Raw genomic sequence first — 19,711 nt, forward strand, 5'->3', positions numbered from 1 at the left:
GAGAAAGAAAAATGATAACTTTCTTCAGTATGAGAGAAACTTAGCTTCTGGAATCTTTCAGTTTGGCATCCTTCAGGAGCGCTAGTTAACTTTGAATGAGGAATATTTTAGTATCCCTTAAAAAATGCTCCGAAAATACTAAAATATACCATTACCTTGTTTGCTGGATGTCAACAAAAGCATATTTGTTTAGGAAGGAAAGAGTTTGGGAGTTTTACAAGAGACAGAAAGGGCCACATGAACCAGAGACTACATCATCCTGAGACCAGAAGAACTAGATGGTGCTCAGTTACAACCAATGACTGCCCTGACAGGGAACACAACAGAGAACCCCTGAGGGATCAGGACAGCAGTGGGATGCAGACCCTAAATTCTCATAAGACCAGACTTAATGGTCTGAGACTAGAAACCCCAGTGGTCATGGCCCCCAGACCTTCCGTTGGCCCAGGACAAGAACCATTCCCGAAACCAACTCTTCAGACATGGATTGGACTGGACAATGGGTTGGAGAGGGCTGCCGGTGAGGAATGAGCTTCTTGGATCAGGTGGACACTTGAGACCATGTTGGCATTTCCTGCCTGGAGGGGAGATGAGAGGTTGGAGGGGGTTAGAAGCTGGCGAAATGGACACGAAAAGAGAGAGTGGAGGGAAAGAGTGGGCTGTCTCATTAGGGGGAGAGTAATTGGGAGTGTGTAGCAAGGAGTATATGGGTTTTTGTGTGAGAGACTGACTTGATTTGTAAACTTTCACTTAAAGCACAATAAAAATTATTTTAAAAAATTATAAAAGTCTGGGAGTTTTAGACAGGTAGGAGGGAGAAGAAATAGTGTTGCCGTCAGCCTGTTGGACAACTGAGGAAATGAAGGTTGTAAAAGAGGGAGGGGCATAGGAGTGGTTATCAGGTGGAGGACACAACTTGCTTCCTAGGTCAGTTGGCACCTATCTTGGGTAGCCCAATCAATCAGTGTGCTTCTACATATATCATTTTTCCCAGTCAAGTTTATCTGTTGAATAAATTCCCAAAAGGGGAGCTGTATGGTCAAAGGGTAGCTACATTCTTAATTTCTATAATTATTTGCCAATTTATCCTTCTATCAGCAATGTATCCTTAGAATTTGAGGCATTTCTTTTTTTTTCATTATGTTTTGGCATCCCCATGTTATGAATAAGAACTATGATGCCAGTCAAATTCTCATTTCTTGGTTACTAACTTGTTTTAATAGCTCCAATAATGAGCTCAGCCATACCATCAATTGTGAAGATGGCACAGAACCAGACAACGTTTCATTCTGTTATACATAAGGTTGCCGTGAGTGGGAGGCAACTAGGCAGCTAACAACAATAGCAACAACTACAACTTGTTTTACCTCTCAGGAAGTTTTTGTTGTTGTGTAGAAATTTTTACCAGTACTTGTTTATGTTTATGTCCTTTGATTATTCCTGCTTGACTCTTGGTGTTTTTTTTTTTTTTTAAAACAACCTGAGGAGTCATCTTTCCTCAGCTCAGTAAATATTTTCTCTTATTTTTCTGATTATTTTCTTAACTCCATTCTCTCTGTTCTCTCCCTCTGAAACCCTTGTTAATCTGTTATTGGAACCACTGAATCTACCCTGCATGCCTTCTAGTCTTTGATACTCTTCAGCTTTGTCCTCTGGGAGAATCCATGGTTTGATTTTCCTGCCTTTTTATGTGACCTGGTGGCACAGTGGTTAAGAGCTTGGCTGGTAACCAAAAGGTCAGTGGTTGGAATCCACTGGCTGCTCCTTGGAAACCCTATGGGGCAGTTCTACTCTGTCCCTTTAGGGTCAGTATGAGTCAGAATCGACTCGACGGTAATGGGTATTTTTTAATGTGACCTCAGCCCATCTTGTGAGCCTTTGAAAAACGACCATGGTATTTTAAATTTTCAAGTACAGGCACTCCCTGGGTTATGAATGAGATCTGTTCCTGTGTCTTTAAGTCGAATTTGTAGGTAAATCTGGTACGTATGGTTCTTATTTAGCCTTACTTTAGTGGAAGAAAGGAGCCCTGGTGGGTAGTGGTTAAGAGCTACAGCTGATAACCAAAAGGTTGGCAGTTCAAATCCACCAGTTGCTCCTCGGAAACCCTATGGGGCAGTTCCACTCTGTCCTATTGAGTCAGTATGAGTCCAAATTAACTTGACAGCAATGGGTTTTTTTTTGTTTGTTTGCTTGTTTTAGTGCAAGAAAAGGCTCGAAGCCTTTTCAATTGTTTAAAAGCTGCATGTACAGCAAGTGAAGGTGATTGTGATAAAGAATTTGTTGCAAGTAGGGGTTGGTTAATCATTTCAAAGTGAGGGCAAATTTACGTAACATTAAAGGGCAAGTACAAATTTTCCCTAAGTCCCACTTTTGTAACCTGTTGACTGCCCCTACCCTGTTGCTTCCTTTTCAGAGAAACCTGTTGTTTCTAAATGGATAGGACATCCTTTTAAACCTCAGTGTTATACTTATTTAAAACTTTCCTCTGTTTCTGGACTGACAGACACTTGTTTTTAATTGTGATAAATATATATGTGTAACATACCATTTGCCATTTCAACATTCTTCCACTGTGCAGTTTGACACTGTTTCTTTTTGAAGGTAATTTTTTTTTCCTTCTTTTGTGTTTGGCAGTTTTATTTTGTTCTGTTGATTTTCCTCAAATATTCTTGGTTGTCTGTACTTATTGATGCTGGTCTAGACTGATTAGTATTTGTTAGCTGGAGCGTAGTTTCTCTATCTAAGGAGAGAATGAATCCCTGCTTCCTTGAAAATGAGTAAATGTTTTGATGATAGGGACCCTGAATCCCGCACTCAGGTGGGGGAGGCAGAGAATATATGGCTTTGTTTCCTTTCGTTTAGGGTATGTGGGTAGCTTGTTCCCTGGGTATGGGAATTTCTCTTCCCTCATGATAGCCTTACCTGACCTGAGGCACTGTCCTGCTTTTCCTGCCTCAAGAGACACTGTGGGGTCTACTTGTCAGAACTCTCAATGTTATGCATAGAATTGTTCTGAATATGTTAGCCTATGTAGCAAATGCCACAGTCACAGTTCTGTGGTTGGGGGAAGAGTCTACCTCTTGTCCAGTCATTTAATCACCTGACTATCCTCTTGTTGCCCAATTAGGGTCAGTGCCCTGGGGCAGTTGAGCTATTGAAAGGTACTCCAAGTCAGAAAGAATGAGAAAGTTTATTTAGGAGGCGTCCACAAACAGGAAATTTGACAGCCACGCAGGCTGTCTCTATGGAGTCCCAAAGGGCAGTTTTACATTAGAGCTTATATAGGATTTTTTTCAAGAGTTAGAAGTGTCTTTGTAGCCCACAGATGGCATAGGCAGATGAATTATTACAAGATAATTACAAGAGACTCTTCATCAGACTAAAGAGATATATGCCAGACATCTCCTTATCAGGCTAAAGATATACATGCCAGATATCTGGGCTCTAATCTTCCCATGGCGGGTTGTAAGTCACAGGTGGTTGAACAGAACAAAACAAAGTCATTAACAAAGGTGTGCAGAAAGGAGAAGGCAGGCAAAAAAGAAAAAAAAAACTTATAGGTTCATCATGGCGTTAGTTATGTCAAGCTCTCAGTCACCTATTTTGAAAAGGAGAAAACATGCTGGGGAGTATTAGGGTCACATTCGTACTGTCTACTCTTTTTCCCAACCCCATGGCTTCTGGTCTGAGAAGTATTTCAGGCTTCTGCTGGGGAAGCTCACTTTTGCCAACATGTTTTTTTCTTTTGTTTTGGCAGGTTTATGAAACCCTCAGCAGTGTTGTTTTTCTGTCAGTTCGAGTTGCTTTATGTCTTTCAGAATTTCCTCACTGTTCTGCTTGTCTGATGATAGCCTTCTCAGCTTTCTAGCAATAATAGGGATGTATTTGGACTGTTGTATTTCTCCTGTATTTCAATATGATTAAAGGACAAAGGTGTGTGTGTGTGTGTGTGTGTGTGTGTGTATGTGTGTGTTCAATCCTCTTGACCCACAAGTTCTTTAATTAACTTTTAGTAGCTAAGTAGTTTTGCATTTCTGCCACTGTTTTCATTGTTCCATCAAACTCTTTTTGTTTGCACTAGTTGAAGTTCTCCATTACTAGTGAAATAATTTTAAATTTTAAAAACTTGGGCAATTTTAAAGGAAATCTAATATTTTTAAAACCAGTCTGTCTCCTTTTTTTTAATTTCTGAGGTTATATTTAAAATTCTTCTTTAGATTACCCATGACCATAAGTCGAAACCACTAATTGTGAAACTGATAATTCCAGAGGAGTGGCAGTGTCAGAATTTTACCAAGATCGCTTTCTTTCACTTATTTTCTGATTTTTGCCATTTAGACTCCCATTTCACGGTTGAAATGCCAAAACTAGGGGAATAGCTTCTACTGTAGTTTTTAACCATGATTTATGGGAAAAACACTTACTTACATGTTCTTCGTTACTTTAACTTTCTGTAAGAACTTGTTTATTTATTTCCTACTACAACCGAGACAGAAGAACAAAACAAAATCATGGATTCTTTGACCCATATTGTCTTGTGATAATATATTGGTCCAAGATTAGATTGCAGTTTTATTTTATTTTATTTTATGCCCTTTTGAGGAATTGCCCACTTTTTAATTTTTTTTTAAACAAAGGATTTTAAATCTACGAGGGTTGCTAAAATTATGGTTGATTCTTATGCATTTAAAGTCTCCAAACCTTTTTTCTAATTTTGAACTGGGAAAACATATTGACTTTTTTCCAGTGGAGATGTAGGATCATTCATATTTATTTAACTGGACAGGGAAGATTATGAATTTGAAATTTCAAAGCCATTTCTTAGTCAAAGGGTCATGAAATTTTGGACCTGAAAGGCATTTCCAGCTAGCTTTATGGAAATGTGTGAAGAGCAGAGAACTGAGGTCAGAAAACCTGAGGTTGGGTTCCTGTTTGCCACTTCCTAGCTGTGTGACCAAACTCAAGTTACATAAATTCTGTAAACTTGCATTTCCTCCTCTGTGAAAGAAAGATAATCCCTGCCCTGTTATTTTTATTGCTTTATCGTAAAGATTAAATGAGACCGTATACAAAAAGTATATTGGGAGCTGTGAGCTGCTGTTCAAGTATGATGGCTGCTTTTCTGTTTATTTGTGTCTTCTTTTTTTATTGTGTTGAAAATATCCACAACATGTATGCCAACTCAATAATTTCTACACGTACAATTCAGTGACATTGATTACATTCTTCAAATTGTGCCAACATCCCCACTATCCTTTCCCAAATCATTCCTTCACCATTAACATAAACTCAATGCCCCCTAAGCAAAAACTCCCCTTTTCTCCCTCCCTTCTACCCCAGGTAGCCACTAATAATCTTTCATTTCTATATACCCAGTCCCAGTGCCGTCGAGTAGATTCCGACTCATAGCGACCCTATAGGACAGATATAAGTGAAATCATACAATAGTTGTCCTTTTTTGCGACTGGCTTATTTCACTCAGCATGGTGTTTTCAAGGTTCATCCATGTTGCCGCATCCATCAGGACTTCATTTTTCTTTATGGCCGAGTAGTATTCCATTGTGTGTATAGACCACATTTTGTTTAGATGGGCATTTCAGTTATTCCCACCTTTTGACTATTGTGAAAAGTCCTACAATGAACATTGGTGTAATGACGTCTGTTTTTTAAGAAGTAAAAAAAAAAAAAAAAATGAAACCCCTATTTATTAGATGATTTGCCTAAACTTGCCAGCTAATTATCATATTTTTACATAAACAACGAGAGCTTTCTACATTTATTCACCAACTGTGCCCTCCCACCTCAAGGTATTTTCGTAAGCATACCATGCCAATTTTTTATGGCAACATGTAAAAAAAATTGGCATAGAGGCACTTGTGAAAATACCTGAAGAGTGGAGGGCGTGGTTGGCAAACAAACATAGAAGGCACACATTATTTGCATAGAAATAAGGTAATGGTAGAACCAGATCTCCTTAAATCAGTCTGATAATCGTTCCACTGGAATGTGACATTAAAAACTTCTCATCTTCCTGATTTGAGATTCATAGAACTTACCTGAACTTGAAAGTTCTGCCACTCTTCATAAAGACATGAACTTCTGAATCTTAACCATGTCATTTCCTGGATAAGAGGAAATAATTGGTGTATTTTGACTAATCTTGTTTTATCTGTAACCCAACCCAGTGCCATCGAGTTGATTCCGACTCATAGTGACCCTATAGGACAGAGTAGAACTGCCCCATAGAGTTTTTTCTGTAGTGGTGGTTTTTATTAGTTGTGCTAGGATAAAAATTTCCCAGATTTGTGCTTAGAGTGGTTATTTCCTTGCCTTAAATCTGTCTCTTATCATAACTTTATGACATGGCTTCTTCTACAGACCTCTAAGATTAATTTGGAGCTTCGGAAATGACTTTTATTTTTGTATCTTATTTAATAAACGATACAGAATTTCCCAACCATGTTTTTCTTTGCCAAAGGACTGTGAAATTCTCGATTGTTTTGGTTCCTTTTATAGCTGCTTCTACAAAGTATCAAACAGCTGGAGGATGACTTTCTCCCTTAGTCTAAGGTCACCTGGAACAAAGTGGTACCAATTCCCTTCCAGAGCTCTCAAGATAATTAAAAGGAAGCTGAGTGCCTCATGTTTAATGGAATCATTTAGGTTCATTATGTAAAAGAGACTGGGATAAGGAAATTGAATATTCAGATTTAAGATACAATTAATTGAAGCTTACAATATTGTTCTCTTAAGCAGATATTGGAAAACAGGCATTTAAAATACGGAAAAGCGAAGACTCATGTCCAGTGGAGAGAAGAAAAGAATATGAAAACTTTATAGCCATTTCATAAAATACTTTTAGGGACCAAAACAACGTAAATTAGAAAGTGTGTTGTGTGCTGTCAAGTCAGTTCCAACTCATAGCAACCCTATATGACAGAGCAGAACTGCCCCACAGGGTTTCCTAGACTGTAATCTTTACAGAAGCAGATCGCTAGGTCTTTTTTCCTGCAGAGTCACTGGTGGGTTCAAACCATCAACCTCCCAGTTAGCAGCTGAGCACTTAACCATTCATCAGGGGTGGGAGGGAGGGGGAAAGAGGAGGTTCTTACTTATGGAGCACTGAGTTTTGGTGTACAGTGATAAAAAAAAATGCATTGATTAAGGGTAGGGTTACACAGCCAATTAATATAATTGCTGTCAATAAATTGTACACCTGTAAGGAGTTGAATTGGCAAAAATCGTGTGATAGATATACTTACAGTGACACACACACACACACACAAAAGAGTAGCTGCTGAGGCTGCTTATGTACAACCAAACTCTGATATGATTTGGTTCCTTGGTTTGGAGGTTTAGGGTCATGGTTTCATGGGACATCCCAGTTAATTGATCTAATAACGTGTTTAGTGCTTCTGTTTTACCTCCTAGTTCATTGCATAGTGCTTAGCATCTTAAAAGCTGGCAAGTGGCCATCCAAAGCACAACTGGTCTCTATTTACCTGGAGCAACAAAGGAAGAAGGAGAGTCAGGAATAGAAGGAAGCAATGCAATGTGTGGCTAATTGCCTCCATTTTTTGCCTTGAGACCAGAAGAACTGGGTGATGCCCTTCTACCATTACCGAACAGTTTGATCAAAGATTCCATGGAAGAATTCTGATCAAAAGAGGAAAATGCAGAAGAGAATTTCAAATTCTCATGGAATCCAGATTTTCTGGAGCCATGGAGGTTGGATGAACTCCTGAAACTATTGCCCTGAGGTAATCTTTAAACCTTAAACCAAAAATATACCCTGAAAGTCTTCTTAAAACGAAACAATAGTTTAGCTTAACTAGTGAAGAATGCCTGTCTTGAGCGTTGTGCTCTTTCAAGATCTGTCTATATGGGATCAGATTGACAACAGCAACTTAAAAGATAGGAAACTTAGGTGGCAGTGAGTTTATGTTAATGGTGGAGGAACAATTCAGAAAAGCAGGGTGAGAATGGTTGCACAACTGAAAGAATGTAATCAATGTCACTGAATTGTACACGTAGAAACTGCTGAATTCGTATATGTTCTGCTGTGTATACTCTCAGCGACAACGAAAATAAAAATAAATTATACATTAAAAAAGAATGCTTCAGAATTTGTGGAAAGAGCAATCAAATTTTTCACTAAAACGTATTTCACAGAGGTCTATTTTCATTCACGAGGAGAAACTTGATATGTAAATAGTTTGGATATCTAGTTATTATCAAGAAGAAATGCCTAATTTCTTTAAAAATAAACTTTTAATTTTAGGATAGTTTTAGATTTACAGAAAAGTTGCACAGATAGTACAGAGAGTTCCAGTATACTCCACACCTGGTTTCCCCTGTCATTAACTTCTTACATTAGTATGGTACATTTTTTCACAACTGATGAAACGTTATTGGCACGTTATTATTAGCTAAAGCCCATACTTTATTCAGATTTCTTAGTTTTTACCTAATGTCTTTTTTCTATGCTGGATCCCATCCAGGATACCACATCACATTTAGCCATCATGTCTGCTTGTTAGACCATAAAACCAAAAAAAAAAACAAACCCATTGCCATCAATTCTGACTCACAGTGACCCTATAGGACAGAGTAGAACTGCCCCATGGGGTTTCCAAGGCTGTAATCTTTACAGAAGGAAACGCTGGTGGCGTAGTGGCTAAGTGCTACAGCTGCTAACCAAAAGGTCAGCAGTTCAAATCCACCAGGCGCTCCTTGGAAACTCTATGGGGCAGTTCTACTCTGACCTACAGTGTCGCTATGAGTTGGAATCGACTCAACGGCAACGGGTTTGTTTTTTTTTTTGTTAGTCTTTACGGAAGCAGCTTGCCACATCTTTCTCCTGAGGAGTGGCTGGTGGGTTGGAACCACCAACCTTTTGTTTAGCAGCTGAGTGCTTAACCACTGCACAACCAGGGCTCCTTGTTAGACCATTAAAAAAAACCCATTGCCATTGAGTTGATTCCAACTCATAGCAACCCTATTAAAAAAAAACCAAACCCACTGCCATGGAGTTAGTTCCAACTCATAGCAACCCTACAGGACAGAGTAGAACTGCCCCATAGAGTTTCCAAGGAGCACCTGGCGGATTTGAACTGCTGACCTCTTGGTTAGCAGCTGTAGCACTTAACCACTAGGCCACCAGGGTTTCCAAGCAACCCTATCAAAAAAGCAACCCTATAAAAAAAAAAAAACCCTATAGAGAGGCAAAATTACTGAGCCACATTTTTGTAAGCCTTTGCAGAGCTGCTGCCACAAAATTACAGTTAATTGTTAGGCCTTTATCTTTCACTTAAGGCTAATACAAAAAATAGCTCTTGTGTATCTGTTCCCAGTTCTTCTGTGAAGCTGATTCTGAGGACGCTGTAGCTTGACTCATTTTCCCTCATAGAGTGCCTCCACCGTGAAACCCATTTGTCTTCATTAAGAAACTGGTGTAGGACCTCTTCTTGGAGACAGAGCCTGAGGTAGTATGAAATATGATGCAATATGCCTTGGCTTCCAGTAAGCTTAGAAATCTAGTTTCATTTACCACGCCTGCATTGACTCCTCTTGCCGCTAAGTTTCTTTATTCCTTCACATTATGGCCACTGTCCCATTTTATTCAATTTACTTGTGTATTCATGCTGTTCATAACTGACATGTGATTCTTTTGGGGAATTCATTAATAATACTAACTGGCATAAACCAAGCACTCATTTAATCTTTGCATCGACTATAAGAGACAGCTGTATTATGATTCCCATTTTACAGATAAGGAAGTGGAGAATTAGGTTAATTATCTTCCTAAAGGTCACCCAGGTGGGGGACTAGGGGCTGAAACCTATGTCTTTCACTCCCAGCTGGTACCTCTCAGCTCTCCTGAACTTATAAAGAACAGGCTGTGAGGTGTAGTAGAAAAAAACACCAGGCAGCCATTTCCTGGTTATATCACTGGAACACGGTACTTAACTTTTTTCTAGTCTTAAGTTTCCCCATTCTGAAAATTGGAGGATAATAACACTTTCCTTATGGGGTTGTCTTAAAAATTGAAGAAAGTCATGGATATAAAGTACATGTACTTAGTACAATGCTATGTTCATGGTAAGTACTTAATAAGAACTTGCCTACATGAAATTCTTTCTATATCATTTAATAGTGTTACTAATAGCATCTGCCACCACTCGTCTGTCAGTTTGTTGTACTGTGGGGGCTTTTGTGTTGCTGTGATGCTGGAAGCTATGCCACTGGTATGTCAAATACCAGCAGGGTCACCCATGGTGGACAGGATTCACCACAGCTTCCAGACTAAGAAAGACTAGGAAGAAAGACCTGGAGGTCTAATTTTGAAAAAATTTGCCAGTGAAAAGTTTATGAATAGCAGCAGAACACTGTCTGATATAGTGCTGGAAGATGAGCCCCTCAGGTTGGAAGGCACAAAAATATGACTGGGGAAGAGTTGCCTCCTCAAAGAAGAGTTGACCTCAGTGACATGGATGGAGTCAAGCTTTCGGGACCTTAATTTGCTGATGTGGCACGACTCAAAATTAGAAGACATAGCTGCAAACATCCATTAATAATCAGAACGTGGAATGTATGAAGTGTGAATTTGGGAAAATTGAGTCATCAAAATGAAATGGAATGCACAAAGATCAACATCCTAGTCATTAGAAGGCTGATATGGACTGGTATTGGCCATTTTAAATTGGGCTATCTTAGGGTCTACTATGCTGGGAATGAGAAACTGAAGAGGAATGGCATCACATTCATTGTCAAATGAACATTTCAAGATCTGTCCTGAAGTACAACACTGTGTGAGTGATAGGATAATGTCCATATGCCTACAAGGAAGACAAGTTAATATGACTATTATTCAAATTTAAGCACCAAACACTAAGGCCAAAGTTGAAGAAATTGAAGATTTTTACCAAATTCAGTAGTCTGAAATTGATCAAACATGCAATCAAGATGCATTGTTAATTACTGGTGATGGGTATGTGAAAGTTAGAAACAAAGAAGGATCAGTAGTTGGAAAATATGGCCTTGGTGATAGAAATGACACCAGAGAGCGCATGATAGAATTTTGCAAGACCAACGACTTCTCCATCGCAAATACCTTTTTTCAACAACATAAACAGGAATTGTACACATGGACCTTGCCAGATGGAATACACAGGAATCAAATCGACTACATCTGTAGAAAGAGACAATGGAGAAGCTCAATATCAGTCAGAACAAGGCTAGGGACCAACCGTGGAACAGATCATCAATTGCTCATATGTAAGTTCACAAGAGCCAAGTAAGTCCACGAGAGCCAAAGTATGACCTTGAGCATATCCCACCTGAATTTATAGACCATCTCAAAAATAGATTTGATGAATTGAATACTAATGACCGAAGACCAGACGAGTTGCGGAATGACATCAGGGACGTCATACATGAAGAAAGCAAAAGGTCATTAAAAAGACAGGGAAGAAAGAAAAGACCAAAATGGATGTCAGAAGAGACTCTGAAACTTTCTCTTGAGTGTAGAGTAATAAAGCAAATGGAAGAAATGATGAAGTAAAAGAGCTGAACAGAAGATAGCATAGAGTAGCTCGAGAAGACAAAGTATTGTATTATAATGAAAGGCACAAGACCTGGAGTTAGACTACTAAAAAAGAAGAACACTGTCCACATTTTCAAGCTGAAAGAACTGGAGAAAAAATTCAAGCCTTGAGTTGCAATGTTGAAGGATTCTATGGGAAAAATATTGAATGATGCAGGAAGCATCAAAAGAAGATGGAAGGAATACACAGAGTCACGGTATCAAATAGAATTGGTCGACATTTAACCATTTTCGGAGGTAGCATATGATCAACAACCAATGGTACTGCAGGAAGAGGAACAAGTTGCACTGAAGGCACTGGCAAAAAACAAGGCTCCAGGAATTGATAGAATACCAATTGAGATGTTTCAACAAATGGATGCAGCACTGGAGGTGCTCACTCGTCTATGCCAAGAAATATGGAAGACAGTTACCTGGCCAACCAACTGGAAGAGATCCATATTTGTGCCCATTCCAAAGAAAGGTGATCCAACAGAATGGGGAAATTATTGAACAATATCATTAATATCGCACACAAGTAAAATTTTGCTGAAGATCATTCAAAAGTGGTTGCACCAGTACATTGACAGGGAACTGCCAGAAATTCAAGCAGGATTCAGAAGGGGACATGGAACGAGGGATATCATTGCTGCTGTGAGATGGACCTTGGCTGAAAGCAGAGAATACCAGAAGGATGTTTACCTGTGTTTTACTGACTATGCAAAGGCATTCGAATGTCTGGATCTTAACAAATTATGGATAACACTGCCAAGAACGGGAATTCTGGAACATTTAATTGTGCTCATGAGGAACTTTTACATAGATCAAGAGGCACTTGTTCAGACAGAACAAGGGGATACTGCATGGTTTAAAGTCAGGAAAGTTGTGCGTCAGGGTTGTATCCTTTCACTGTACTTAATCAATCTGTATGCTGAGCAAATAATCTGAGAAGCTGGACTATATGAAGAACAGGGCATTAGGATTGTAGGAAGACTCATTAACAACCTGCATTATGCAGATGACATGACCTTGCTTGCTGAAAGTGAAAAGGACTTGAAGCACTTACTTATGAAGATCAAAGACTACAGTTTTCAGTATTGGTTGCACCTCAGCAGAAAGAAAACAAAAATCCTCACAACTGGACCAATAAGCAACATCATGATAAACAGAGAAAAAGTTGTCAAGGATTTCATTTTACTTGGGTCCACAGTCAGCACCCATGGAAGCAGCAGTCAAAAAATCAAATGATGTACTGTGTTGGGCAAATCTGCTGCAAAAGAACTATTTAAAGTGTTAAAAAGCAAAGATGTCACTTTGAGGTCTAAAGTGCACCTGACCCAAGCCATGATATTGTCAATTGCCTCATATGCATGAGAAATCTGGACAAAGAATAAGGAAAACTGAAGAAGAGTTCATGCCTTTGAATTACGGTATTGGCAAAGAATATTGAATATGCCATGGACTGCCAGAAGAACTAACAGCCAGAATGCTCCTTTGAAGGTGAGACTTTGTCTAATGTATTTTGAACATGCTATCAGGAAGGACCAGTCCCTGAAGAAGGACATTATTCTTGGTAAAGTAGAGAGTCAACGAAAAAGAGGAAAACTCTCAACGAGATGGATTGACACAGTGGCTGCAATAATGGGCTTAAACACAGCAACAGTTGTGAGAATGGTGCAGAAATGGGCAGCGTTTCGTTCTGTTACACACGGGGTTGCTATGAGTTGGAACAGACTCGACGGCACCTAATAACAAGAACAGCACCTGAGTAGATAAGAACATTTTATTTGTTTGAGACTAAATTAGGAATGAATGAAGAAAATATTGGTAACTTTACTCAGATTGGCCCTGAGGTTTCCCTCAATACTTAAAATTCTCTCTGTTTTTGAATTGTTTATCACTGTACACAGATTTTTAAAAATTTAAATTTTAAAAGCTGGTGTAACAACTTAGAAAAACTATGGAACTTAAATATAGGACTGCCATCTTATCTATGGATAAGATATTTTCATTGCCTGAGGAACAGAAATTGAATTTGTCTCCCTAAGAAACAGCGGTCAGAGAGCAGAGCACAGTGTGTCAGACCATGAAATCTTCAGTTTCCTACCAATTTTTGAAGTCGTGTAGTCAAACTCTCAATCATCTCTCTCGTGGCTTTGTGTAAAATTTTGCCCATGGAATTCATTGTCTTAACCTTTAATACTTTTTATAATGAATTATTTTTTTAATATTTTTATAGTGAAAAAGAAATTGAATTTCATTACCCAATAAGTAAGTTCTTGTTCATGATCTCATCTGAGCTGAAAGCAATCCTACTGTTTGCTTCTCTTGATTTGCGTTTTGCCCCTTCTTTATCTAGTTTTGAGTTTTATCTAGTTACTACTTTGCTTATACCCTAGGCTGGCTTGTCTCTGAAGCAGGACTACGTTTCTAAAGTCAGATTAGCCTTTCAATATGGGGAATTTGCTTTCACTGGTCCGTGATGTCAGCCTGAGGATATGAACTGATTTGAGGAGAAATCAGGCAGAGGGTGGAATGGGAAGGGCAGTAGACAGCCTTCAATGCCTCTGATTCAGGCCTGTCTAGCATGGAATAAATTCCTCTTCAACAAAATGTTGCTGAAACTAATGTCTTAGAAATAAACTCTTCTGATTTAAATGCGACTGAAAAATGCAGTCCAAGGTCAAATATCATCTTTTAAATGCCTGTATTCTTCTGATAGTATAAGCAATCCAGAATTGACAAAGGGTGCTCAGTGTCCCTCCGCCTGCTTGGCAATCGGACGTTTGCATCCATCATTCCTTGTCATTCCTTCTTGATTGGGAGAGCTGGCTCATTTCAATGCTAAAAATTCCTGGAGATTAAAATGCTGTCTCTTCTTTGCTTGGACTCTTATCTGAAAACATTTCCAGAAAAAGTAACAATACAGTAGGAAGGGCATCAGCTTCAGAAGCGGATAACTAGCCTCGAATCCTTGAGCAAGTAGCTCAAATTCTCTGTGCATGCTTGCACATGTATAAAAAATACATACTTGACAGTACGTATTTGGCAAGATATCGTAAGGGTTAAATGAAATAATGTGCGTACAGAGCCTGGGACGGGGTTAGGCACATACCGGTTAGGTGCTTAAAAATGTTTGTTTCCGTTCCTTGTTAGTAAAGTATATTAAATGCGATTGGTCGCATATGAAAATGCTTCAAAGAAGAATGCCCTGCAGAATTTTCAACCTGGAGGAAATGGGAGACCACAACTAAGTGCCCTTATAAGAATCAAAACAGCTCACCCCCTTACCATCATTCGGAAATGACAAATGTCTTTAAATGATAAACTGATAGGTACATTTTCCTTCACAGAAATTATACTATTTTGAGAATTTCTAATAGCCTGAAGTCCAGTTGACACTCTATGACTAATATTTAAAATAAATAATAGACAACAAAATTAGTAGCTGGCATTTTAAGTGCTGCAACTTGTCACCAAATACCTTAGCTCCCGAAATCATTAGCTGCCACCTTTTTTTCATGTAATTGGTAGAATGGTACTGTACTATACCCAACATTGCTGAAATGTTCTATAATACCTGCAGACAAGTCTCTGGCCTATTTTTGGTGCTCCATTATACTTTTTGCCAAATCTGAATTACTGGGGTTTGAACTATTCAAATGCTACCTCATGCTAGCTTTCAGATTGATCCTAATTGCATTAATTGATAGTAATTTCCCCATCCAAAAATTTGGGGGAGTAATTTAGTCTTGGTAAGACTTCTGAAGCCACTAAGGTGCCACCACCTGAAGACTTAAAAAATACATGCTGGAACTCGGAGTTTTCAAAAGAGGTTTATTTATAAACTGTATCTTTTCTGACAACACTTTTCTGGAAACTGTTGGCAAATGATACTCCTATGGATGGGTATATAAGATGTGAGAAAAGAGTAAAAAAGCTTTGATCAAGAATAGAGTTTTCCTAGAAACCCTAAAGAACCTTTCCACTTCTCTCATTTTACCAGTGTTTCCACTCACTGCTCACTATCTCAAGTTCTGGGGTGCTCCTATGGGTTAAGCAGTCTTTCAGGCACTGTATGTGTCTGTCGCAAAGGAATAGAAAAGAGAGGAAAGATAGGGTTCTTGCTTTTGTCTGACTTTGCATTTTAATTGCGGACAGAGCTTGTATCCCACCCCCCCGCCATAACAGTATAATAACAAAGAGTACTGGCAAAGTGAATGTGTAGTTATTCCCATGAGTGGTTAGGAATGTCAATTGAAAAAACCCATTTATAGACCAATTTGGCAATTATACCAAAAAAATTTTTTTAAAGTATATGACTTTTGACCTAGCAATTTCATTGCTAGGAATTTGTTCTCTGCCTATATTTGCACACGTATGCAAAGATTTATTTGAAAGAACATTCTTTGCAGTATTATTTTAATAGTAACATAGAAACAACCTAAATATTCATCAGTGGGGGACTGGTTGAATAAATCCTAGTCCATCCATGGAATGGAATACTTATACATTTGTTAAAAAAAAAAAAAAGATAGCACTGTATGTCCTGACATAAAGATGACCAAGATAAACTTTTGAGTAAAAATAGAAGGTTACAGAAAGGATGGATATATGGCTCTGTTTCCACAGAGATATATATGTATGTATACATATCCATACCTATTGCTGTTGAGTTGATCCCAACTCATGGCAACCCCATATGTTACAGAGTAGAACTGCCACATAGGGTTTTCTTGGCTGTCATCTTCATAGAAGCCTATCAACTAGGCCTTTCTTCTGGAGCGCCACTGGGTGGGTCAAACCGCTGACCTTTAGGTTAGCTGCTGATCACAAACTGCTTGCACCACCCAGGGATCCATATACTATCCATAGACATGAATATATAGAGAGAATTTGTAGGATAAGCTCTAAGTTTTTAGCAATATTATTGTCAATAAAGTGGATAGAGGGACAGAGAAGGTAGGACCTTCTATTCGTATTTTAGATCCTTTACTGTTATTTATATAAGTGTATTTTTTGATTCTAAAACTATCAGAGCAAGAGAATAGATTCTAAAAGTAGAAAGTAATGAAATGATGAGAGGCAGATGGCATTGATAAAGAAATACTACTACTAATGATGAAAATAACTAAAATCTCCAAAGTGCTTATTATGCCAAAAGATGATCACTTGACATACATTAATCTCATTTAATTTCTCATATTTGGAAGTACTGGTTTGAAGATAGGGAACCAGGGTATCTTAGGCTGGGTTCTCCAGAGAAACAAAAACAGTGAAGCATATATGTATATATATAGAGAGAGATTTCTTTTAAGAAAATGGCTCACACAGTTGTAGAGTGATTTGATAATGGTCATATCCCAAGTCTGTGGGTCAGGCTCAGGCTGGAGGCTTCTCCTGATTCACGTAGCTGCAGGAGCTGAGGGATCCAAGATTAGCAGGCAATACAGCAGGCAGCTGGCTCAAATCCCAAGAATTGGAGAGCAGATGATGACAAGCCAGATGCAGGATCCAGAGTAAGCAACGAAGCTTTACCAGAACATCCATATATATATTCCATATATATATTGGATGCAGGACATAGCTCCAAGGAAACTCCCCTTACAACTGATTAGCTGATCACACCAGATCACATCATGGAGGATGACTATATCATTACGTAACTGCCAAACAACTGAGAATTGTGGCCCAGCCAAGTTGACACACAACCTTAACCATCACACAGGGCATTGAGAGGTTAAGTAACTTGCCCAGGGTCACACACCAGCTAAATAAGTGGCAGAGCCTGAGCCCTGGACTCCGAAGTGTATGCTGTTAAGTACTCAGTTACGTTTCCTTTTGGTTTTAACGATATTCTCTATTCCTGTTATGCCTGAGTACTCAGCAACATGTACTCTTGGTCCCAAGTGTTTAGGCAAACGAGCCTCCTGGAACTTGATAACCATGATCACATAAAGAGTAGAATTTTCAGCATTGTTTTGGAGCAGAAAGAAAGGTTTCATTTCTATCGTGTTTTCCCTCTGAAAAAATCAGTTTTTTCTAATAAAGGGATTTCATGCCCGAGCGTTTATATTTTTAGCAATTTATAGTGATTTCTCAGCTTTCATGGGATTGACTGCTTTGCTACACATACATGCTCATACCAGATCAAGGAGGCAGCTTTGGTAGCTTGAGTAACAATAGGGTGGAGAGTGAGCAACATAGTAACCATGAATAGGTGTGTATTCACCTCCGTCTGACCGTGGGAGCATGACCATTATCAAATCACATAGATAAGACCAGTTGAGGTGAGAAGGAATGTTCCATGCTTCAAACTGACATTGTAACTGTAATCTTGGATTCTACGCTACTTTGGCTTCCAGCCACTTTTCACTGTAGAGTGCCCTCTGCTGAAGCAGCAGGGAGGCTTACGAAGAATTTTGCACGTGAATAGTGCTTTGTGTCTTCTCTCCTTGTTTCCATGCTTTGTTATTTCCATCTATACCAAACCAAAGCCGTTGCCCTCCAGTCGATTCCAACTCATAGCGACCCTATAGGACAGAGTAGAACTGCCCCATACGGCTTCCAAGGAGCGCCTGGTTGATTCGAACCGCTGACCTTTTGGTTAGCAGACGTAGCTCTTAACCACTATGCTACCAGGGTTTCTATTTCCATCTATAAAAAAAAAATTTTTTTTTTATAGATAAGTAAAGGGTAATTAAGCTTGTTGACCTTTCATAACACAAACTTATATTTGGCTTTAAAATACACCACACAGACAACTCGCCCCAAACACAAAAGCAAAACAAAACCAAACACAACTATGAAATGACCTTGTTCCTTGTACGTTTTTATCCTTGAGGTAGCATTTCCACTTCTGCTCATCCAGAATGAAAAGCCCATCAGAATTTCCACGTTCTGGGATGTTCCACAAGGTGTACAGGTGCTTGCATTTTCATTTCTTTCGTAACGCTTTTTGTGACTCCTTGCAAACCCCTTCATCTTTCTCGTGTTTCTCACCCTGGCAATGAAACCTATTTTACTTCTTGGTTTTTACCACAACTTTTCAAAACCCTTTATAGAGGGAAGGTACATTGGGGTTGAGTTTGTTCTCTTTCCGGTTTCTTACGTAAAACTTAACTGCAAATTTCTTTTAGTCTTTTCCATACCCTTTGTGAATTGTGCATGTGGATAGTGAATGTAAACTTTTCTTAAAATCAATCCATATTTGATCAAATTTTACCAAAAAAAGCTTATAAACATCAATATTGTTAACAGGAATTTAATAGAAATGGGGACACTCTCTATTCCTCTTATACTTAGCTTAATGTGATAAAAAGGAAATATCCCAAGTAGATTTTTATGAATCTGATTGCGTTTCTTTGGGCAAGCTTCTCTTAAAAAGTCAATCAATGCTCTATAGAGGGTAATGGCGGATCAGTGGTAGAGTTCTCACCTTCCAGGCCGGAGATCCAGTTTTGATTTCCAGCCAATGCACCTCAAGCTCAGCCACCATCTGTCTGTCAGTGGAGGTTTGTGTTGCGTGTTGCTATGATACTGAATGGGTTTTAGTGGAGCTTTTTCCAGACTAAGATGGACTAGGAAGAAAGGCCTGGTGATCTATTTCTGAAAAACAACCAGTGAAAATCTTATGGGGTCTCCATGAGGCAGGGGCTGACTTGATAGCAACTACCAAGAACAATAAAAATGCTATAGAGCACACCTAAAAAATTTAATTGAAATTTTTAATATTTTATTTTTCACTTTATATATTCATTAGTACAGCACCACACATAGTGAAAACACTATCTTTTTAAATTTCACAGCATGCTACATATTCCAAGTAAAAATTAGAACCTATTATCTGTTATCTCATTTGATGATAGGGAATTTTAATTTTGGAATGTGCTGGAACATTTGGGATGTGGGGTTACATAACTATAGGTATAGCTATTCTTCGGGTTTCTTTTCCCGGACTTGGTTAATTGTACTAATTACCTTCAATATCTATTATTTTACAAGTAAATTAAAGACTATAAAGGCACTGAAACATTATTTATATCTGTTTCTCTTCTTTGTAGAGGCCTTTTTGAGTATATTGAACATTTATAGCCATCATTTTATTTTGTTTTTTCGTTATAT

Source organism: Loxodonta africana, chromosome X, assembly GCF_030014295.1.
Source record: "Loxodonta africana isolate mLoxAfr1 chromosome X, mLoxAfr1.hap2, whole genome shotgun sequence".
NCBI classification, from domain to species: domain Eukaryota; kingdom Metazoa; phylum Chordata; class Mammalia; order Proboscidea; family Elephantidae; genus Loxodonta; species Loxodonta africana.